The following is an 18,866-nucleotide window of genomic DNA, read 5'->3' on the forward strand; positions in this document are numbered from 1 at the left end:
TCTGAGCGCTTTTGTTTGGAAGTCTTCAATGTAGCTGTGTTTCATCATAAGCTTTGGGTTTTATGGTTTGGAAAAGTAACTTCCAAAATCTGGCTGGACTCTGTTCTGGTTCAGTGCCATTTGATGGCAGAATTGTCTGAATCCACAGAGCTGTAGTGATCATGGTGTGGGGCCACATGGGCTGGTCAGGCTGTGCTGTATATTGGCTTTGAAGGTCAGTCACATTAGGGTTCATGTCACTACTAAAATTCACTGCAAATGGTTCTAGACAGATATAAAAACTGTTCTGTGAGGGGCTCTGTGATGACCAGATAATCATTGGTATTTTGTTGAAGATGATAGGAATGAGAATTTTAATAGTGTTTACTGAAAAAAAAAAAAGATCTGATTTCCCAGTCCACAAAGAAAAAATAAAAATCATTCTTTTCCTTGTATCTTCTGAAAATCAGCAGTAAGCCTACTGGGTAATTTTCTGAGGTTTTAATACTGTGTATGTGCCCTTCTCAACCCACGCATATGCTAATTTCCATTGCTTTATACTGTGTATTCCACGAGCAAAGTCTTTGAGCTCTCTGAATGGGAAAGCAGTTTCTGTTATCGAGGGAGGAGGGAACTACCAGCTACAGAAAGAATTCAGTACTAAGGGGACTAAAGCTTAAAGTGAGGTTGCTGATTTCCTCAGACCTGAGACTCTACATCTCTGAGGGGATGATATAAATCAGTCTTTTAAACCAGCTCACAGAGGTGAAAAATGGTCATCGCCTAAGTATTGCTTCCCTAGAGAGTTAGGAAAGACTTATTAATCTGTATCTGTATTAAATCTGTGACATAAAACTGAGGGCAAGAGATGCATCTGTAATTTTCAACAATTCTGACTGAACACCTGGAGGAGGACTGACATCACTGTGGTGGTTCATGTGAGGCTGTACAGAATGTAGTATGAATAGACTGAAATGTCTTGGAAATCACAGCAATACCAATAGGAAGTGGCATAAACACAGGGTGCATTGAGCAAGCAGGATTCCTCAGCCAAACATCACATAGCGGTATTATTTCCAGGCTATTTTGTTTAAATTGAAACTTTAGCTGCCAAACAATTCATCAACTGAAAAATTCAAGATGTTCTTTAAACCCAAATTTGCTGATCATCATTAAACTCTGTTGAAGAGCTGTTTTCCATTCTCCTGAACAGGAAAGTTGGAAGCTTGCTCTTGAAATAGCCATTATTCTGCTACAAGTGAAGATTTTGGCCAAAATTGCACCAGTCATCCTTGAAAGCCAGGCAGGTCTGGGGCCTGACAAGCTGCTCAGCTCTGAGCCTTCCCTAGGCACTGGCACAGCTCGATGTGGGTGTCAATCTTCTGACTCCCCTTGCAAAGTGCTTTATTCTGCTCAAACCCCAAATGATCAGTCAATTGTGCACTGTCTGCCCCAGCAAAGGGTGTCCCTGTGAATGGCTCCTGCTGCACTAGCTCCCCCAAAATACTCATTACAGGGATAAACAGTGTATGTTGGGAACTACCCAAAGTGATGGGTGAGCTTTTTGGAGCCTGCCTCTGTTGCATGATTCGGTAACAAAAGGCATTGCCTTTTTTCCTCCTCTTGTTCTCTGGCTATTTTGAAAGTTGTTTGGTTTCCAGAGCTAATGGTGACATTGTTTGCTTGCCAGTCAGCTGATTGGCCATTGTACTTTTAAATCAGAGGGATTTAAAGTAATGTTCTCTAACTGTTCTGGAAAAAATGTAATTTTACATCTGGGCTCAGTGGCAGAGAGCAATGCAACTCACTGTTGCAGGAGGGCTGTTTGCAAAATGGTCTGTGGCTGCAGTGGGGGGAAAGTGTTGACTGGCAGCTGGTAATGTAATGATCCAGCTGATATTTGGATGATGCTGTTATAGCTGGTTTGTCAAGGGCACCTGAAGAGTCAGCTATTGCACTGGGAAAGCAATGGAAAAGTTATCCTGTGAGCACTCAGAAATGAATATATCACCATTTCAGGGTCATCCCTGCAGCGTTGCTTTGCATTTCCAAGACTTATTTCTGAAAGGAAAAGCACTTGGATGATATTGCTTGACTTTGGAGCTCCCAAAGGCATCTCAGTGGGTTGGGTGCCCAGCCAAGATTGAGGCTGGCTGTATGATTTAAGCCTCTGTAAGTCCTGTCTGAAAGTTGGGGAGACAAGTGCATTTAGGGCTGAAATCAGAAATAGTCCAAGATGTGCTCAAAGGGAGGTAAGAAGTCTGTCACATACCCAGAACATGTCCTCCCTGCGGAGCACAGGAGCTGTCAGACACACATCTCCAATCTGACTATTTACAGCATTCGCACACTCCAGGCTTTTTTATTTGTATTCACAGAGAGGGACAGAGAAGAGTGCTTCTGCTTTCAAATCAGGCTAGAGCAGGAGAGCAGAAGAGTGTGCCTAGTGCTCCTTTTTATCTGCCATCTTTCCACCTGCCCGCCTGCAGTAATGATAAACCCCACGGGGATTTGCACCTCTCAGCTGGAGCAGGAGAAGTTCTCAGAGCTCAGGGAGGAGGGGGAGGCTCACCGTTTCAGAAAACACCAGAAATAAAACTGCCAGGCTCAGGGGAGCCCAGATCAGAGAAACAGATTTGAAGAGTTAGAAGGAGGGGAACAATTTACCAGTGGGGATTAAGGATCCAGCTGCAGGGCAACAGCAGTGCTAAGGATGAACGTGGAAGTCAGAGAGAGTAGCCAAAGCCACGTAGCAGGTTCTTGGGCACCAGGCTGTGTTTCTTCAAAGGCTGCCATCTCCTTGGGAGGGGAGCACTTTATCTCGCAGTCCGTGCATTCGTTTGTCAGCTGCCTTCACACCCAGCCCTCCCACGCTCCTCAGTGACTTTCTGAACCCTCTGATGCTCCTGTGCTCAAATGCATTTCCTGATTATTTTTCCCTGACATGAATCTCTCATGTCACTGCACTTCAGGCTATGCTCGAAGTTGTTTTTTTGTTCTGTTACTCCCCGTAAGTGCTGGTGTATAACTGAGCTGTCACAAGAACAAATCAGCAGAATAATTGCCTCTGACGGGGTGTTCACATCATGTAACTGCCAGTGTCTGGCACTGATATTCAAACTAGCCAGAGAAACTTCACTGAATCACAGAAAGGCTTTGATTTTTGAATGTGTTGTAGGTCTGAGTGTTAACTGCCCATCTTGTCTCACCCTCAAGGTCCCACTCCTAGCCCACCCCATCCCCCAGTTTGGAGGCAGCCTTTGCATTGCTATCATGTCCAACCTGGAATATGAATTGATCTGTGAAAGACTGAGAAAAAAATCACAACTGCCTCAAAACAAGCTTCCCATACTTACTACCCCCAGTCCTGCTTAGTGGCTCCAATTCACACTCAGGGATGGAGCAGGATCTGATTTAGGGGTGGGGCTGGTTGAGCCCAGGATGGCTGGTGGAGTTACTGCTGGTGCCTGTCCATCCACTCATGCTCCTTGGAAGCTGGGTTGGTTGTGGCTGGGCTCCAGCTCATCTTCAGTCTCCAGCTCAGTACTGCAAAGCCAGGCAGAACTGAGATAACCAGGGAAGAGATGAGAAACTGCGCTTCTCACACGGGCATCTTACTTATGTGCACAAAAATAGGCTGCTTATCTGCTGGATTGTAATTTATCCTGTTCTCCCTTCATTTTGATCTTAGAAGGAACAAAGACTAAATTTTATGAAGTATGTTCAAGCATTTAATGATGCAATTAGGAAATGCAATTTGAAAGTCAGACTAATTGCCTGTCTACACCATTAGCCATTTAAATAGTTTTTAAAAATCTAGCCCCTTAGTACTTGACCCTGTTTCATAGAGCAACTTCCTTCTACTTGGGCACCCAGCCAGTACCCTGGTTGCAAAGACAAGTGAGTGACACGGTGCAGGGAAATCTGCCTTTGAGAAAAGCAGCCTTGGGGTTTCTTCCTCCTCCCATTTAATCTGCATTCTCACTCCTCCCCTTGCAGACAGGTTGACACTAGCCGTGAGCACGGGAAATACCTGGCAGTAAAATAGGGAGGCTAGCTGCACTGGAAGTGGTGGTGCAGAAATTTAGGAAATTGAAAGCCCTGAGGTTGCTTTGACTCCCACGTAGCCAAGATCATTTTCAAAATCACTGACCCGCAGAATACTGATAACTACAATGTCCAAATATACTGCCTGAAACCAACACCAGATTACAAGGAGGGCTCCTTGAATGTGTCCCTCATTCTTAGTCTCTTTCCCTAATCTGCTGCTGACTATTTTGGAAGACTGACTCAGGCCAGCTGTTTATAGGTATGTATTTATACACAGAAATATTTTCATCTGTGATTGCTTTATGGCTATGCCTGTTCAATTCAAGAAAGCTATCAACTTCAGGAAATGGTTATTAAAGATTTTAAATGAGCGATTTGGTTTAGATTACATAAACATTGTTAATAGTATATCTTGATGAGGAGAGAATTGCACCCAAGTGTCCTGTATGAAGACATGTAATTTCAGAGTAGCTCAAAATTTGTTCTTAATACCATATACAGAGATGTTACGATTTTTTATGTTCATAGGTAGACTAGTACTAGAAAACTGCAAGCTACTAGCTAATTATCACTGTTATTAAATGTCTGTCTTAGTGCAGAATACAGCTTATGAGCTTTAAAGCTTACACTAATCAAGAAGCATGATCAACCAGTGATGTAGGTCACTTACAGCTCAGCTGATACGTAGCTGCTCCTCACTGATGTTACTGCTTAAACATTTATATTGATGAAATAAAAAGTTACAGTTCCATGATATGAAGTAAGGGAATAATTACATTTTGATTATGAGGGAGTCAGTCACCAGTCCCATTTGCACAAACACTCAAGAACAGAAAACTACATAGATCCAGTAATACAATATCTGAATTGTACCAGTTGTAAAAAGCATTGGAGCTTCCATGTAAGTCTTCACTGCTGTAATATTGTTATTTTAACCACAGTTATGGTTAAACATTGCAGAGGTACATAGAGGCATGTGCTCATTGGGCTGTGGGCTATTGAGAGGGAATCTGTCTAAATCTCTCCTTTGTTTATGTAATGCAGAGATGGTTCAACACATTTTTTGAAAACAGACCTGAACACATCTCAAGTGCATGTCCTGACCACAGTGTGATGTAAACCAGTAATTACTTTCTTCATTCCCTGCAAAACTGTTTCAGTTGGCAGGCTGCATCCCACAGGACACTGTTGAGAGGCAGAGCTTTCTCCTAGAAGAGAAGTGATGCAGATTTGCATCTGCATTTCACTCCTGGCTCAGGTTGCTCTCTTCACTTCCTAAGGATATCTCCTGTGAAGTACCTTAACATGCTTAGAAGAAACACCTTATATTGGTGCTTGGAAATGACTAAGAAAGAAATCAGAGTATGTCAGCAACTCTAGAATAACTCTGCATCCTGTCAGATGCAGAGCTACTAATTCCTACTTACATTGATTTCCAGGGAACGCAACTTCAGTATTTTTATATATTTATCATATTATAAGAACTGTTGCCTTGTAAGTTTAGAAACTTTTGTGCACATTATGCTGTCATGCTGGTACTTATGGCTTGGTTCTCCTTTCATCCACAGTGGTGTAACTGAGGAGTGGTTTGGTGAGAGGGGATGGAGATCAGCACAGCACTGCTGATTCATAGCCATGCTTCATAGTTCATAGTAGCTGCAGCTCTTGGCCAGTACAGTTTCACCAAGGTAAGGCACTACAACTCAGTCCTTGAATTCAGAGCCATAACTGACATCTAAATGCTTAAAACTGGAGGCAAGTAGTCCATGGCTGTAAGGTCTAGGGCTGCTTAGCACAATTATAGAAGGAGAATATTCAGGAGGAATTAAAAAGATTGAGAGTTTATTAAAGCTTAGGAAGTCATTCACACTCTTTCATTGGATATGCATTTTAACATTGTCTCCTTTCTAGTTTAAGTAACATTGAGGTTAAAAACCAAAGTAGCAAAACCAAGACAGTTCACAGTTCATGGTGAAAATTGTCCTTAATTCAGCCAGAACAGGAAAGGAACCTTCATGATACAGCAGAGGACTCTAAGGACACAGCAGCAAACTGAACTCATGTTTCGCCTCTGGCAGTGTACAGTACAAGTGTAAAATAATTTAACTAACTAGGTTTCAGTTGACAAACGGTATGGGTGAACAAATGCCTGAAATGGGCTGCTAGGGATACAGCCAGCTTTTATCCTCAGTTCTTCACTTAGTGGTGCTATTCTGGACTTGCATTTATGAAATAATTTGTCCAGGGATAAAGAATCTTGTGAAGGCTTGGTTTGCCATCCCTTGTGCTTACCAGTGGATGGTTTTCCATGGAGTGCAGTGAATACTGGGTTAGACCCAAAAGTAATTAATTTCCCGATAGCTTGTTCTAGAAGTTATTTTTAGTTTATCCTGACCTATCTGCATTGTCATTTTGTTAAGAGCACGTCGGTAATGTAATTCAATTGGATGTAGTACTACACACAAGAGTCCATAAAGCAACATCTTCTGTAACAAGAGAAATGTAACAGGAGTTATCACGTAGGAGTTAACATTTCCATCAGCTCATGGTAGGAGATTCTGTGCAACATTAAACAATCATGGTTTACAAGATGAAACAATCCATCAATGTGAAACTAAACACTCTCCAATGGTGGTAAACCTTAACTCTTGTTTTTAGCTGTCTCTGGTGTAAGAGTACATCTCTGTCTAGGTGAACCCTGTTCCATTTTCCAAGCCTCTGCACCAGGAGATTTGCAAAGCAGTGGCTGCCTGAACTTCTTGCCATAAAGCAAACAGCCTTCTCTTTCTCCCAGCTCCATTCTTGTAACTGGCTGCAGTTGTTTAGAGATACCTCTTTATTTTTCCCCCACAGAACTTGGCCTGTTGCTGATCCCAGTACAAAAAGTCACAGCAAAAATTTCAGAGTGGAAAATTTGGCCTCACTTCTTCAAACAATTTAAGCCACAATTTTCAAATGCAACTGCCTAGACACAGCTCCCTAACATGTGTCCTTTGAAGCCACCCGCAAGGATTTAAGAAGCAATTGCCTACGTGTTGACGTGGCCTTTCTGAGAGCATTCACCACACGTCAAAGAGGGCATGAGCCCCTAACTCAGAGGCTCCAGTTCCTGCTGTCATACCAACACAGGTAATCTAAATTGATGATTTCTTTAGGATCAGCAGTGGGAACAACAGAGCTTGAAGTTAAGCATCTATTTGAAGTTGTGTGTAATGCCAAACTGGCACCTTAAATCTGTACTCAGGCCTCTTAACATAAAGCTGAGTGTCTTGGCAAGCTTATGTCCACATTAATAATAAATCCTGGTGACACAACCCATTTAAGAAGAACAGTAAGAGCTGAGGCCTCCTTAAGTGGAAGCAATCTGCTTTGTTGTGTTTCAGTGCAACCAGAATACTTGGAAGATCTTTTTATTTTATTCTATGCTCTCTCTCATTAGCGGAGTTCCCAAAAGCAGTATGGTTCAGTCAATGCTGTTTTAACTAGCTTGTTCCTTTATCTGGTTAGTCATTTTAAGAGCTATCTACTTGCTTAGGGAAGTCTGTATGTTTTGATTTTATTTTTGTTCTGAATGACTGCAGTCATCTGGCTGTTTATGTGAATGATTAAAGTCTTTAAAAGCTCTGATGGAATTTTTACTCTCTTGGTCCTGCTACATTCCAGATTTCTGCAAATGCAGAAATATGTATGTCATTCTGTAAAAGCAAAGGCTGTTAACAAACAGTAAATAAACCAAACTGGACTTGTATTATAATGGCAGACTAATGAGCCGAGTAATTTGAGTGGTATAAATAAGGAATGGCCAGAAGCGAGGGAGGCTGTAAGAGAGTAGATTGTAAGAGGAGACTGGGTTTACTAAAGCCTTTCAGCAGAGTGATTATTTAATAAAGAGCCTTATAAGCAAAGGTCCTGGGCTGGAGCCTGTATTGCTGATAACAGGGTAACAGGGTTAGCAGGATCTGGTTCTCTTGAGTTCCAGTAGAACTGGAGGGGAATCTGAATTAATGATCCAATATGATCCATTTGATATGTGTACATACAACAAATTTTGAAGCATCACAGTATAGGAAACATACAGGCATAGGGCCTGGAAATAACACTAAGGTGCCATAACAGATGAGCAGGACACTTTAGGGATTATCATCAATTATTTCAAGAAAATGAGTGAATCTCATTCCACAGTGCCAAGTCCTTTACAGACATATTGCTGAACAGACAAGTGTTTCTATTACCTCAGCTTTCAGAACTGGTTTATGGATAGCTTTAAGAGAGCTTCTTGCTTGCACAAATCCTGCCAAGGTGTGGATATATCCAGGACTTCTATTTGTATAGGGTGAGCTGAAGATGTATCAGTAAAGAGAAATCCCTGCTATCCCCACGTGAGCTCTTCCTTAGCCAATATTAAACATTTTCACAGGGTATTGGCTGCCAACAAGTGGCACAGGATACTATAACTACTTTTCATTCCTGTCTCAGTTTCCTGCAATTTTTGACTCTGCTTACTTATGGCTGTGTTGAAAGAAGATGGTGTAAATCTGAGAGTTTTAGCTGTTCCATCCTTCTGTTCAGTATTCAGGTTTTAAAATTATTATAAGCTCATGCCTATAAAAATGTCCTTGTTTCCATCACCTCTGTTTGGCTTCCAGGCTACATACTGGAATTTATAGATATTGTGCAGCTTACAGATGCTCTATGGAGATTTTTGAGGAACTGTGTTCTCCTTAGACTTTGAAACTCACTTCATATTTGAGAGAAAATTATGTTCAGGGAACAGACAAAAAGAATAGGCTAAGCAAATGTAATTTCTTATGAGTATAATGGGTAGAAGTTTAAAGCCATTGAAAAATGGCTGAAAGAGACTCCTGAGTTATTTCAGGCACAGCAGAGTAAATGTTCAGCCCCATTTGTACAATCTATGGTGATAAGAAGAGAGATTCATCGCCTCAGTTCCACAGTATTGGTTGATGCCAGTAAGATTCATTTAGCTTTTCGGGCTGCCAGGAATCATTCAGTGCTAGTGAGAATGGTCCTCAGAGAAGGACCACTGAATGGCAAACTTACAGCCAGTGTCTCTTTGGGTTTTGCATTGCCCCAAACCTGAATGTTGTGTCCTCCTCTTCTATTTAGATGCCGAATGGCAGTAAGCAATGGTCTCTGCAGCATGCAGGGAGTGGTTTGTCCTTCCACAGCATTTCTGAGTTCTCCAAAATTCCCAGAGAGCTCTGGGGACCTTGTTGGGCCAAGCAGACAGACATCAGTGCTTTTACAAAAATACATATGACTGGCACTGTGCTTTAAACTGAAGAAAAGATCTTGTAATATCCTTCAGATATTTGTAGTGAGGATCTGAAACTTGAGAAATGCTGATAAAGCTCACTAGTCCAGTTTATAATATGGAAATATTTGTGTTTTACAAATACTGACCACTCTTCTCTGGACTGGTTCAGCTTGTTTTTGATTATATTTTGAATTTGTGTTATGTTGAGTTTTTCCCTGTAGCAGGTGCAGATGAGCATGAAAACTGAAGCAGAGAGCAGCAGTGTGCTGCTTGGGGAAATGGCAAGTGACTCTATAATTTACTCAGTGGTGTGTTTCTCCTTATAATTATTGCTAATTCAAAAAAAATCACTGCAAATTGCACGGCAACATTGTGTAAGATGAGTGTAGAGATAAAACATGAATACAGCCCATGCCTTGTAGGCTGAGAAATGAAGTGTAAGGTGCTCTTGTTTGTTTACTGACTGCCTAAGCATGAGATGAATGATTATCTCCGCCTGGAGAGGCAGCCCAAGGTTTCCAGTGGTGTCAGTCTTCCTGTTTGTGATTCATTTGTGCAAACACTAGAGAGCTGAGCGTGCAACTGAAGGCAATTACCCAAGTACTTCTCTGCCCCTTAAAAATGACATTGCTTCTCCATTCCCTTTTGAAACTCAGGATTGCACTGGAGCAAGACTGGGATGGTGAGCCTGCTCCTGGACATGACAAGGCAGGTCCAGACTCGCAGTCCTGCCTGCAAACCTCCTCACTGGGAATTGCTCCTGCCCAGCAGCAAGATGTTTCTAATCAGCTCACAGGGAAGGGGAGGAGGAGCTGGATTCATCCAGGTGCATCCAGGGCTGCTGAGATGTGGGAGCAACCTCTTGCCCCTCCCTGGAGAAGGCTGCACCTCTGTCAGTGTCAGGAGACTGCAGGACAGGGCTGGTTTTAGGGTGTGACATCCTTTTTGTGGTTCCTGCGCAGAGGTGTGAGGAAGCTGCAGGGGGAGGGTTCCCCAGGTGGAGCCCTGGGCCTGCTCTGTGCTCTCCATGGCCCAGCTATCAGCAAACTCAATGGGGAAGCTGGCATGGGCAGTAAAAACCAGATTAATTAGTCAGGTGTGAGCCTGATGAGTGAGTCCTCTTCCAACCCCAGTCTTGCCAGGACAGATAACACTGTTTTCCCACACCAAGCATTTAAGAGTTTGGCCTTCACTGGTGCTTCTTTCTTTCTGGTTTTGATCTGTAATTCATTCCACTTTCTCACTTTCATTCATTCCACTTCATTCATTTCACTGATTCTCCACAAAGCACTGCTTGTCTGCAAACCAGCTGGAGGAGCAAACTGGAAAATAAACAAACTCCCAGTGAAAATTGTAGAAAGCTTAATCCATTTAGTGGATTAACACAAAAGTTATGAAATGGTGACAAGGCAGTGGTTTGTAAATATTTACATAACTAAGATATCTGATAGTATTGGACTCTGAAAGCCAGTGGATACCTGGATTAGGAATGAAGTCTTGCCTCCTTTTGGGATTGAACACTGCAACAGTTTCATAAGGGAGGGCTAGGCTGCTTCTCATTTGAAGTCATTAAGTAAATAATTTTTAGCTCAGTTTTTTTTTTTTAATTAAGGACTAAAATTACCTGATTTCACTAAAAAATAAAGTCTGCATATGGGACATACCAAGTGAAACTCCCTGGCCTGTAGGAGGAGAAAGTTTAGACTAACAGCCTGTGAAACTTCACTAACATTAACCACTAGAATAAATGCTTTAAAATTAACTTGGCAGTTCACCAGCAGCTTTTGAAGAGAACACTAAAAAGTAAATTGTGGAAATGTAATGAAAGCAACATCCTGACAAGACTCAGAGTCTTAATCTCCCAACTCACCAGGCCATTGAGGACCTTGGAGAGAAACCAGCATCACCTCTTGGTGATGGGCACTTCTTTGTAGCAGATGTGCTCGCTGGAGTAAATAAAACACCAGTGACTTAAAAATGTGTTCTGCATTGTCTGTGTCAAGTGTTGTTAACTTTTTCAGAACCACCTTTCCCGTAAGACAGCTTTGGAAGGATGGGGATTAATTGTCCCTCAGGAAATGCACTGTTGGCACAGCCAGCTCACAGCCCTATGGACTAATTAGGAACAGAAACTGCAAACAAACACAAATCATTATTTGACCATACTAGCTTTCTTCTGGAACTCAGTTTAGGTGCTAAAATAATGTGCACCCCATTAGCTTCAGTCCTGAATGCTCCTGGTTTGCCCAGTCCTTGTTGGTGTAGCTGAGTGCCTGCAGAAACATTACTGGAACCTGATGATGATGAAATAGGTTCATTCCCATGGATCTGTTGGAACTGATCTCCCAGATGATTGACTCTCCCTATCCACACATCATTTCCTTTTCTTTCTTTGCTCCATTTCACTGTTCAGCTTTTGTCAAAACTGAAAAAAAGAAAAAAAGAAAAAAAAAAAAGGAGAAAATTTTCTGCAGGAAATAGGGATCTCCTGAGGGAGTTTTTTTCTTTTCCATATAACTCCTAACCTAGCAGCATCACTGCATTGCTACCAGAGTGGAAATGTATACAGCACAGGCTGCAGCCTCAGCTATCTGATCTTATATAGCACAGTCTACCCATGTACCAATTTGTAACACATCCAAAGCCTTGTGAAAGCATCCCCATGTGTAGAATTACATGTGTCATATTTATTTAATGATAGATTTGCTAATACAGCACCTGCTCAACAGAATTGCAGACTACATTGAAATCAATCACTGTATGCAAACTGCTTCTAGCAAGTGGGGCTAGAACTGAACTGTGCAAAGCTCTGTGTGTTTGGTCATCTTTTTTAACACAGCTGTTAATCTGGACTGTCAGACTTTTCAGACACATATTAGATGGTTTTCTGTTTCTATTGTATTTAACGAAATGAAAACTGGTGCCCTCTCTAGACTTGGAATCAAACTGCTGGAAGTCAGTGGGTGTCAGGAGTCAGGGCCTCTGCATAATTAGGGAGAAAATTCAGTTTCCAGCCTAGAGCTCTCTCTAAAGCTTGAGTTTCTTCTTTGTGTACATGTCCTGGGAGATGCATTTAGAGACTTAGAGATGTTTGAGCCTGAAAAAGCTGTATTTGGGTTACCACTTTTTGGAGATGCTTTTTCTGGGATACTTGTGGCTGCAGTGAAGTTCTCTTGGGCTCTGACCTGCAGTCACACTGGGTCGTATTCTGCTCGCCCTCCAGATCAGATATGCCTGAGAGAGGGAAAATCCCTTTCCACTGTAGTATGCAGACCTAAAACAGCCCCTGGGGAGGGAAGAATGTCTGGAAGCCCAAGGGTCTCATTCCCATCCCATTTACATCCCCATTGTAATTCCACTGGCTTACCTAGGCGGCTTCCTTGAGGACTAGCACTCCTAAATGCCCCCAAAATACAAAAAGAAACATTTGTCGCTTTACATTTCAACAGAGTTTCATTGCTTTGGAAAACAGTTTTATTTAATTTGTGTTTTTCATATTCACTTGGAAGCTAGAAGTACTTGAGCTATAAAAGGAGTTTTGTGTGCTGGATGCAGCTGACTTGATTTCCATCATGAAAAATACATGAATCATCAGCTGCAGGAGTATGTCTTGAATGTTTCTGAAAGTGTCCCCCAGAAAGATGGTCTAAAAGTTGAGGCAAACAAAAGAAATCTAGTTAGTTTGTATGTGAGTTTTTAAAGGCATTGGTATTAATTATAATGTGAATATTAAATATTATCTTAATGATAATTAGTTAATGTTTAATTATTAGTTCAGTAAATAAGTTAATTATTGCATATTCTATCAAAGTTATGGGGTTAATTCTGGTCATCACTGGAGGGGAGAGTCAGAATCCTTCCATGATCAATATTAATGTCTTTTATTCAAGGTTCTGGATGAAAAATTAAGTGGGTATAAAAACTGACAGTGTTTCTTTAGCTTCAGAGGCAACTTTCTTATTGGTGTTACTGGCCCTCACTGTCATAAATCAAACAAGATGGTTCATCAGCTCCTTTCCATATACACTTCTCGCTTTTTGGTTAGAAGATTATTTTTCAGACCTTCCACAACAGCAAGCTTGACCCACTCAGGTATTGGAGAGCTTTTTATAGCAGGAGATACCAACATTAAAATTGTTGCTCTGCTGCAAGTGTGCCATCATTGTCACTCTAAAGGGCACTGGCAAATGAAAAATATCTGACAAATTGACAACTTGACAGTGACTCGAGATGGTGAATTAATCCACCTTGGCAGAAGGCTGTTGATGAATATTTAAATAGGTTAATAGTCAACATCAGAACCCTGAAACCAAATACAGGCTGGCAGCAGTAAGGAACAGGTAAATCTGATATCTAAATTATACAGTTACTAGTGTGCTTCAATCTCAAAATGGAAATCAGATCCTCAAATCTGAAATAAAAAAGTTAATGATCTTCCCTTACAGATAGTTCTCTGAGCAGCAGCCTTTTCTATCAAAAGAAGGTGCTTGTTTCTTTAATTTATGTGTGCCCTTACACAGGCAAATCCCCAGTTCCTTATTCAGCTCAAAGACACACACATTCAAATAAGATGATGGGTAAGTTCACAAAAGAGAAATATATTAAAAATAAGTGAATCCCATCTGAATTGACATTGATAAATTTTGAATAAATCCATGAGTCTCTCAATTTCTCTGTTCCTTCTCCCAAAACACAATGAGAAATACTCCCTGTTCTGACCATGTATGACAGATAGACAGGAACACGTCTCTTTGGTGCGGCTTTCATGGTGTTCTTCCAGCCAAGATCTGCACTCCTGAGGGTGCCATCAGCCCAGTACCAGAGCTGGAGTTGCAGAAATTGAGAAGTGAGAAAGGAGCATAAGGATGTGTAGCAGTGGTGTAGATGACCCAACCTCAGCTCTTCACTGCGGTACTTTCTGGGTCACCTGCAGTATCCTTTTGGCAAAATGCAGAAGGGCAAGCTCAGCTGGCACCACACACATTTACCTTGCAGAGTATCATTAAAAATGTACAAGTTGGACAATGCACTTTGTCCGGATCACTTTCAGGTACTTTCGGGTGGCATTCCTCCAAAGGGCTGATGCAGTTCAATAACAGTGGTTTTAGCCATCTGTGGGCTCTGTAATGAATTCTTTGACTAACCCAGAATCCTGTTTGGCTCAAGAAAGGCTCCAGAGCAGCCAGGCAAGTCAGGTGCACTGGAATCTATCTGTTGTCTAAGGATAACTCAATTACATGTTAATAATAAGAGCTAGTCCATTCTCATTGTGTGAATCGAAGAGTGGTTCTTATGAGAGTCTGTTCTTGGTCCAATACTAATCAATATTTTCATTAAGCACTGGGATTAGGGCATACTGTGTTACTATATTTGCAGATGATACCAAGATGGGAGGCACTTTGCAGGAAAAAAGGTAAATTCAAAAAAATCTTGGTAAAATAGATAAATAGTCTGGGTGGCTAAAATAAAAATGGTCATTAAAAAAATAGGAATTATTTAAGAATAATGAATTGCATGAACATCAAAGTGACCAATTTGGCCTGCCAGAAAAAAAGTTTCAAATGTTACAGAGCATACACTTGCCAGTAGTCACAATAGCTATAGGGGAAAAAACAACCATATCCTTTTATGGGTTATTCAAATACATGTGAGATAAGTGAAATTATTTTTCCATTGCATACAGCACAGATAAGCCCTCAGTGAATGTACCAGCTCCATTTGGTAATTGTAGATTTGGAAAAGAAGTGGCCAGGATAATGTCCAGATGACAGCAACAAAAAGAACAACAGATTTTATCTGAAAACTTAAGGAAACTGGATGATCTTTGGGTTAAAGAAGTAGGATTGTTTTCATATAGTACACAGGTATTTTGCAGTATTATGCTTCATATTTGGGTCAGGATAAGAAGCAAAAATTTTACCTATTGGTGAAGAAGATCTGGTTGGAAGTTCAGAAAAATTTAATGCTTTGGGGGATATTGAGCTTTATGATTGATTTTTGGGAGCAGCTGGATGACCAGGATTGGCTGGTGCAGCAGGCCTTGGGCAGGACTGTGGTGCTGCCACATTTTATTTTCTAGAAAACAATTTCTTAAGTCCCAACTGATGTCAGTGGTACTGAAATATCTGAATATATTTTTGTGGAACAAGCAAAATTGAGGATAAGCAAAAGAGAAGGAAATACAGTAACTTAAAACACATGAAAGACTACTTTGCTTGCTATGGCTCATCATCTAATGTTTCTTACAGATATATTTTAACAAATAGATTCATGGGCAGTATGAGATTAAAAAAATAAAATCAGAGAATATTTGGGTTTCATTCACCAATTTATAAATGTGAATTTTCTCTGCTTAAGAATAATTTTTGTTTTAGAAAGCAAGAAATACAAGGAATAGCATGTCAGATGTGTACTTCCAAAGAATAACTTAGTAAGGTCTACACAGTAGGAAAAAACCTCCTGTGGCCCAGCATTGTTCCCACTCAAGTCAATGAAAAGCCTGCTATTTTTTTTCAGCTGGACGATCCTCAGAGTTATTTTAGCAATTAGGTTCACATAATGAATTAATTACATAAAATTATAAGCAATTTGTAGACAAATACAAAGAAATTAAATTAACTGGATAAATTATATGCTGTGAACCACTCATCTGTAATACTTATCTTTTGCTATTGTGTACCCTTAGAAATATTCCAAATAAGAAATACAGTCTAATAAAAGTGATTTAAAGAATATAATTGTTACAAAATTGTTTAATTGATATGTGGATTATTTAATAATTTTTTTTGTGTGAAATTATTAAATAAATTCCAAAACATCTCGTGGAAATACATCACAAAACACAATCACTAGCACAGTCTCTCTTGTTTTTCTGAGTCCAGCATTTAAATCTGCATTGGATCCTGTCCCTCCAGGCTGTTTTTCATTGAGCCAGTGAAATAATTTCAGATTATAGCAGTGGCATAAATCCTAGGGTAAAATCAGAAACAGGGTCAGGTTGCTCACAGGGAATTCAGTGTTCCAACGCTAGAACTGATTTATTACCAACTAGTTTGTTTATAGCTATCTTTGATATCTTCTGGCTACTTTGAATTATGCATTGTTGACATACCCTCAGCCAACCTCTACTGATATTAATAAAACATTCAAAACAACAGATATTCAACTAAGGACAGAGTAAAAAATGTTTGAAGACCTCTAGATTTGTCTCAACAGGGTGAGGCTTAACATCTTATAGCAATAGCATCAGTACAGTACATTTGCTGTGATCAAACATACAGTACTGTAAGAAAACTGGCAGAAAGCTAAAAACTAAACTTTTCACTCCATCAGAACCATTAGCAACTAAAAATTTCTCCTTTCAGACAGGCTGGAGATTGGGAAACAAAAGTAAAAATATGCAAGGAAATTACAAAATATTGGAGATTTATAGATTTACAGCTGCAGCAGGCCTAGATGGAGAAAGTGAGACAGCAGAAAAGGGATTAGGATTAGGATTACTTATGCACTTATATAACATTTGTTCTAAATTTGATTACAGTACTCAGTAAAATGAGAACTCAGTATTCATCATGCACAGCAAAAAAAACTTCACGTCAGCATCTTCATTTACATTTGCAAAAATAATTAGGAATCGTTTGTAAAATGCTTTAATTATGTTAATCAGCCAATGTTTTGCTACACTGTGAAGACATAAAAGATTGTAGGAACTTCAGACAGAGCAACCATATGTTTGTTTGCCTCATATGGCTGTAGGAACATCATCTATCATGTTCACAGCTATTTTTTTTTTTGCCTGCAGAGTCCCCAGTTATCCCTGCATGGTAGATTATTGCACCCTACTTCTAGAATACTAGGCCATGAGGGGATTTTTTTAAAAATAATAAATATATGCACATACCCTCTCCAATTTTGAGTATCCAGCTTCAGATTTATAAAGCTTAAGTGCTAAACACTTCCTATGGGTTTATTTATTCTGCAGCTACTTCAGAACCTTGACTGAAATGGTAGACAGGTTTTTGAAACTCTGAACCTATGTGACTTTTCTTAAAGCTTAGCTGGAAATGACATGTGAAGGTGTTGTGGAATCAGTGGTACCATGACCTGTCATTAGACTTCACATATACTTTTCCTGTGTGATACATAACTTGTCTTGAAAGTAATCTCCAACCTAAAGGCCAGGAAAGTCTCATTCCCCAAGAGCAGTGTAAATCAACCCATTTTACTATATTTATGCCAAAATAAAGAGGGAAGGGAAAAACCCAGCCAAAAGCCTTTTTTGAGATTGCTGTGAACCAAACAACAATGTGCTGTGTCTGTGTGAGGGAAGCCTGGCCCAGGACAGGGCTCTGGTGGGAAGGGAGATCAGCAACAGCTGGGAGCCAGCCTGGCATTCCTGGTGGACACACCTATGTGGGAGATCTGCCCAGAGGCATGCAGGGTGTTATTAACACAATGTGAACACCTTTGGTTTGGGTGGGAAGGATGGTGGTGAAAGGAAAGCTGGTGGAAAGACAGGTCCAATCATAAATACCAGCTGGAGATGTGATTAAAGAGCCAAAAACTTTATTGTAAACACTGTGTTGGAAGGAAGAAGTGTTTTTGCCAGCTTATTCTGTTTGGTAGATGCTTTTGTAAAACCCTTTTGCTATACAAAATGCATCTCTGTTAGCAAAAATTGCTTTTACAGCTGCACTAATGAACAGCCTCTCCAGTGCTGAGCAAGTACAAGATTTTGTCTTCATCTGTGACACCCTCTCCTACCCACTGATATATCTGAAACCTGTGTCCATGGCCAACGTTGGCAGAGCTCTTCTATTTTGTCCTTTGTCACCCCAGGTGGCTGTATCAGTTTTAGATGAGGCACTGAAATTTTCGTTACTTCCCTAAGGTGTCTGTCTGTCTGCCTCTCCAAGCCTCTTTGCCTTGTTCCCTGAGGCATTTGTGTAACCCAGCCAGGCTGGAGCCCTGGGCTTTGTCATTGACACACTTGTGCAAGAGAGTAACCACTACTCTTTAAGACTCCTGTACAAAGCAGGGATGGGGTAAAGTCAGTGGGCAAGAATTTAATCTCTCACTCTTGAGAAAGGGAGGAACTCACCAATATTGGCTAATATCCTGCCACTTACCATTGAGGCACAGGCTTAAAAAATGGGGAATTGATGGAAAGCACTGAATTACAAGGCTCTGTAAAATTGTTTTCCCTTTTCCCTTAGATGAGTTGAGAGAAAAGAAGACCCTTGAAAAGGAACCTGTATAATCACAGCTTGTTGCTGATGGGACAGGTAAGATCCACAGGCATCCAAGCTGGGTTTTCAGCATTCAAGCTGGCTACAATCCAGCCAACAGCATAGCAAGGAACACCTTCAGAAATATTTACTTCATAATTTGAGTGCAGTACAGGAACATGTTAGCTGGCATTATATGAGCTAACTCAAATACTAAAAAACTGAATCCTGAACACAAAAAAATATGTTAGTTATGACAAACTTACTTCATATCTAAATCCCACAGAGATTTATGTGACTTGTAAAGTCCAAACCAGAAGGCTCTCAAAAAA

The sequence above is a fragment of the Vidua macroura genome, chromosome 10, assembly GCF_024509145.1.
Source record: "Vidua macroura isolate BioBank_ID:100142 chromosome 10, ASM2450914v1, whole genome shotgun sequence".
Classification (NCBI taxonomy): Eukaryota; Metazoa; Chordata; class Aves; order Passeriformes; family Viduidae; genus Vidua; species Vidua macroura.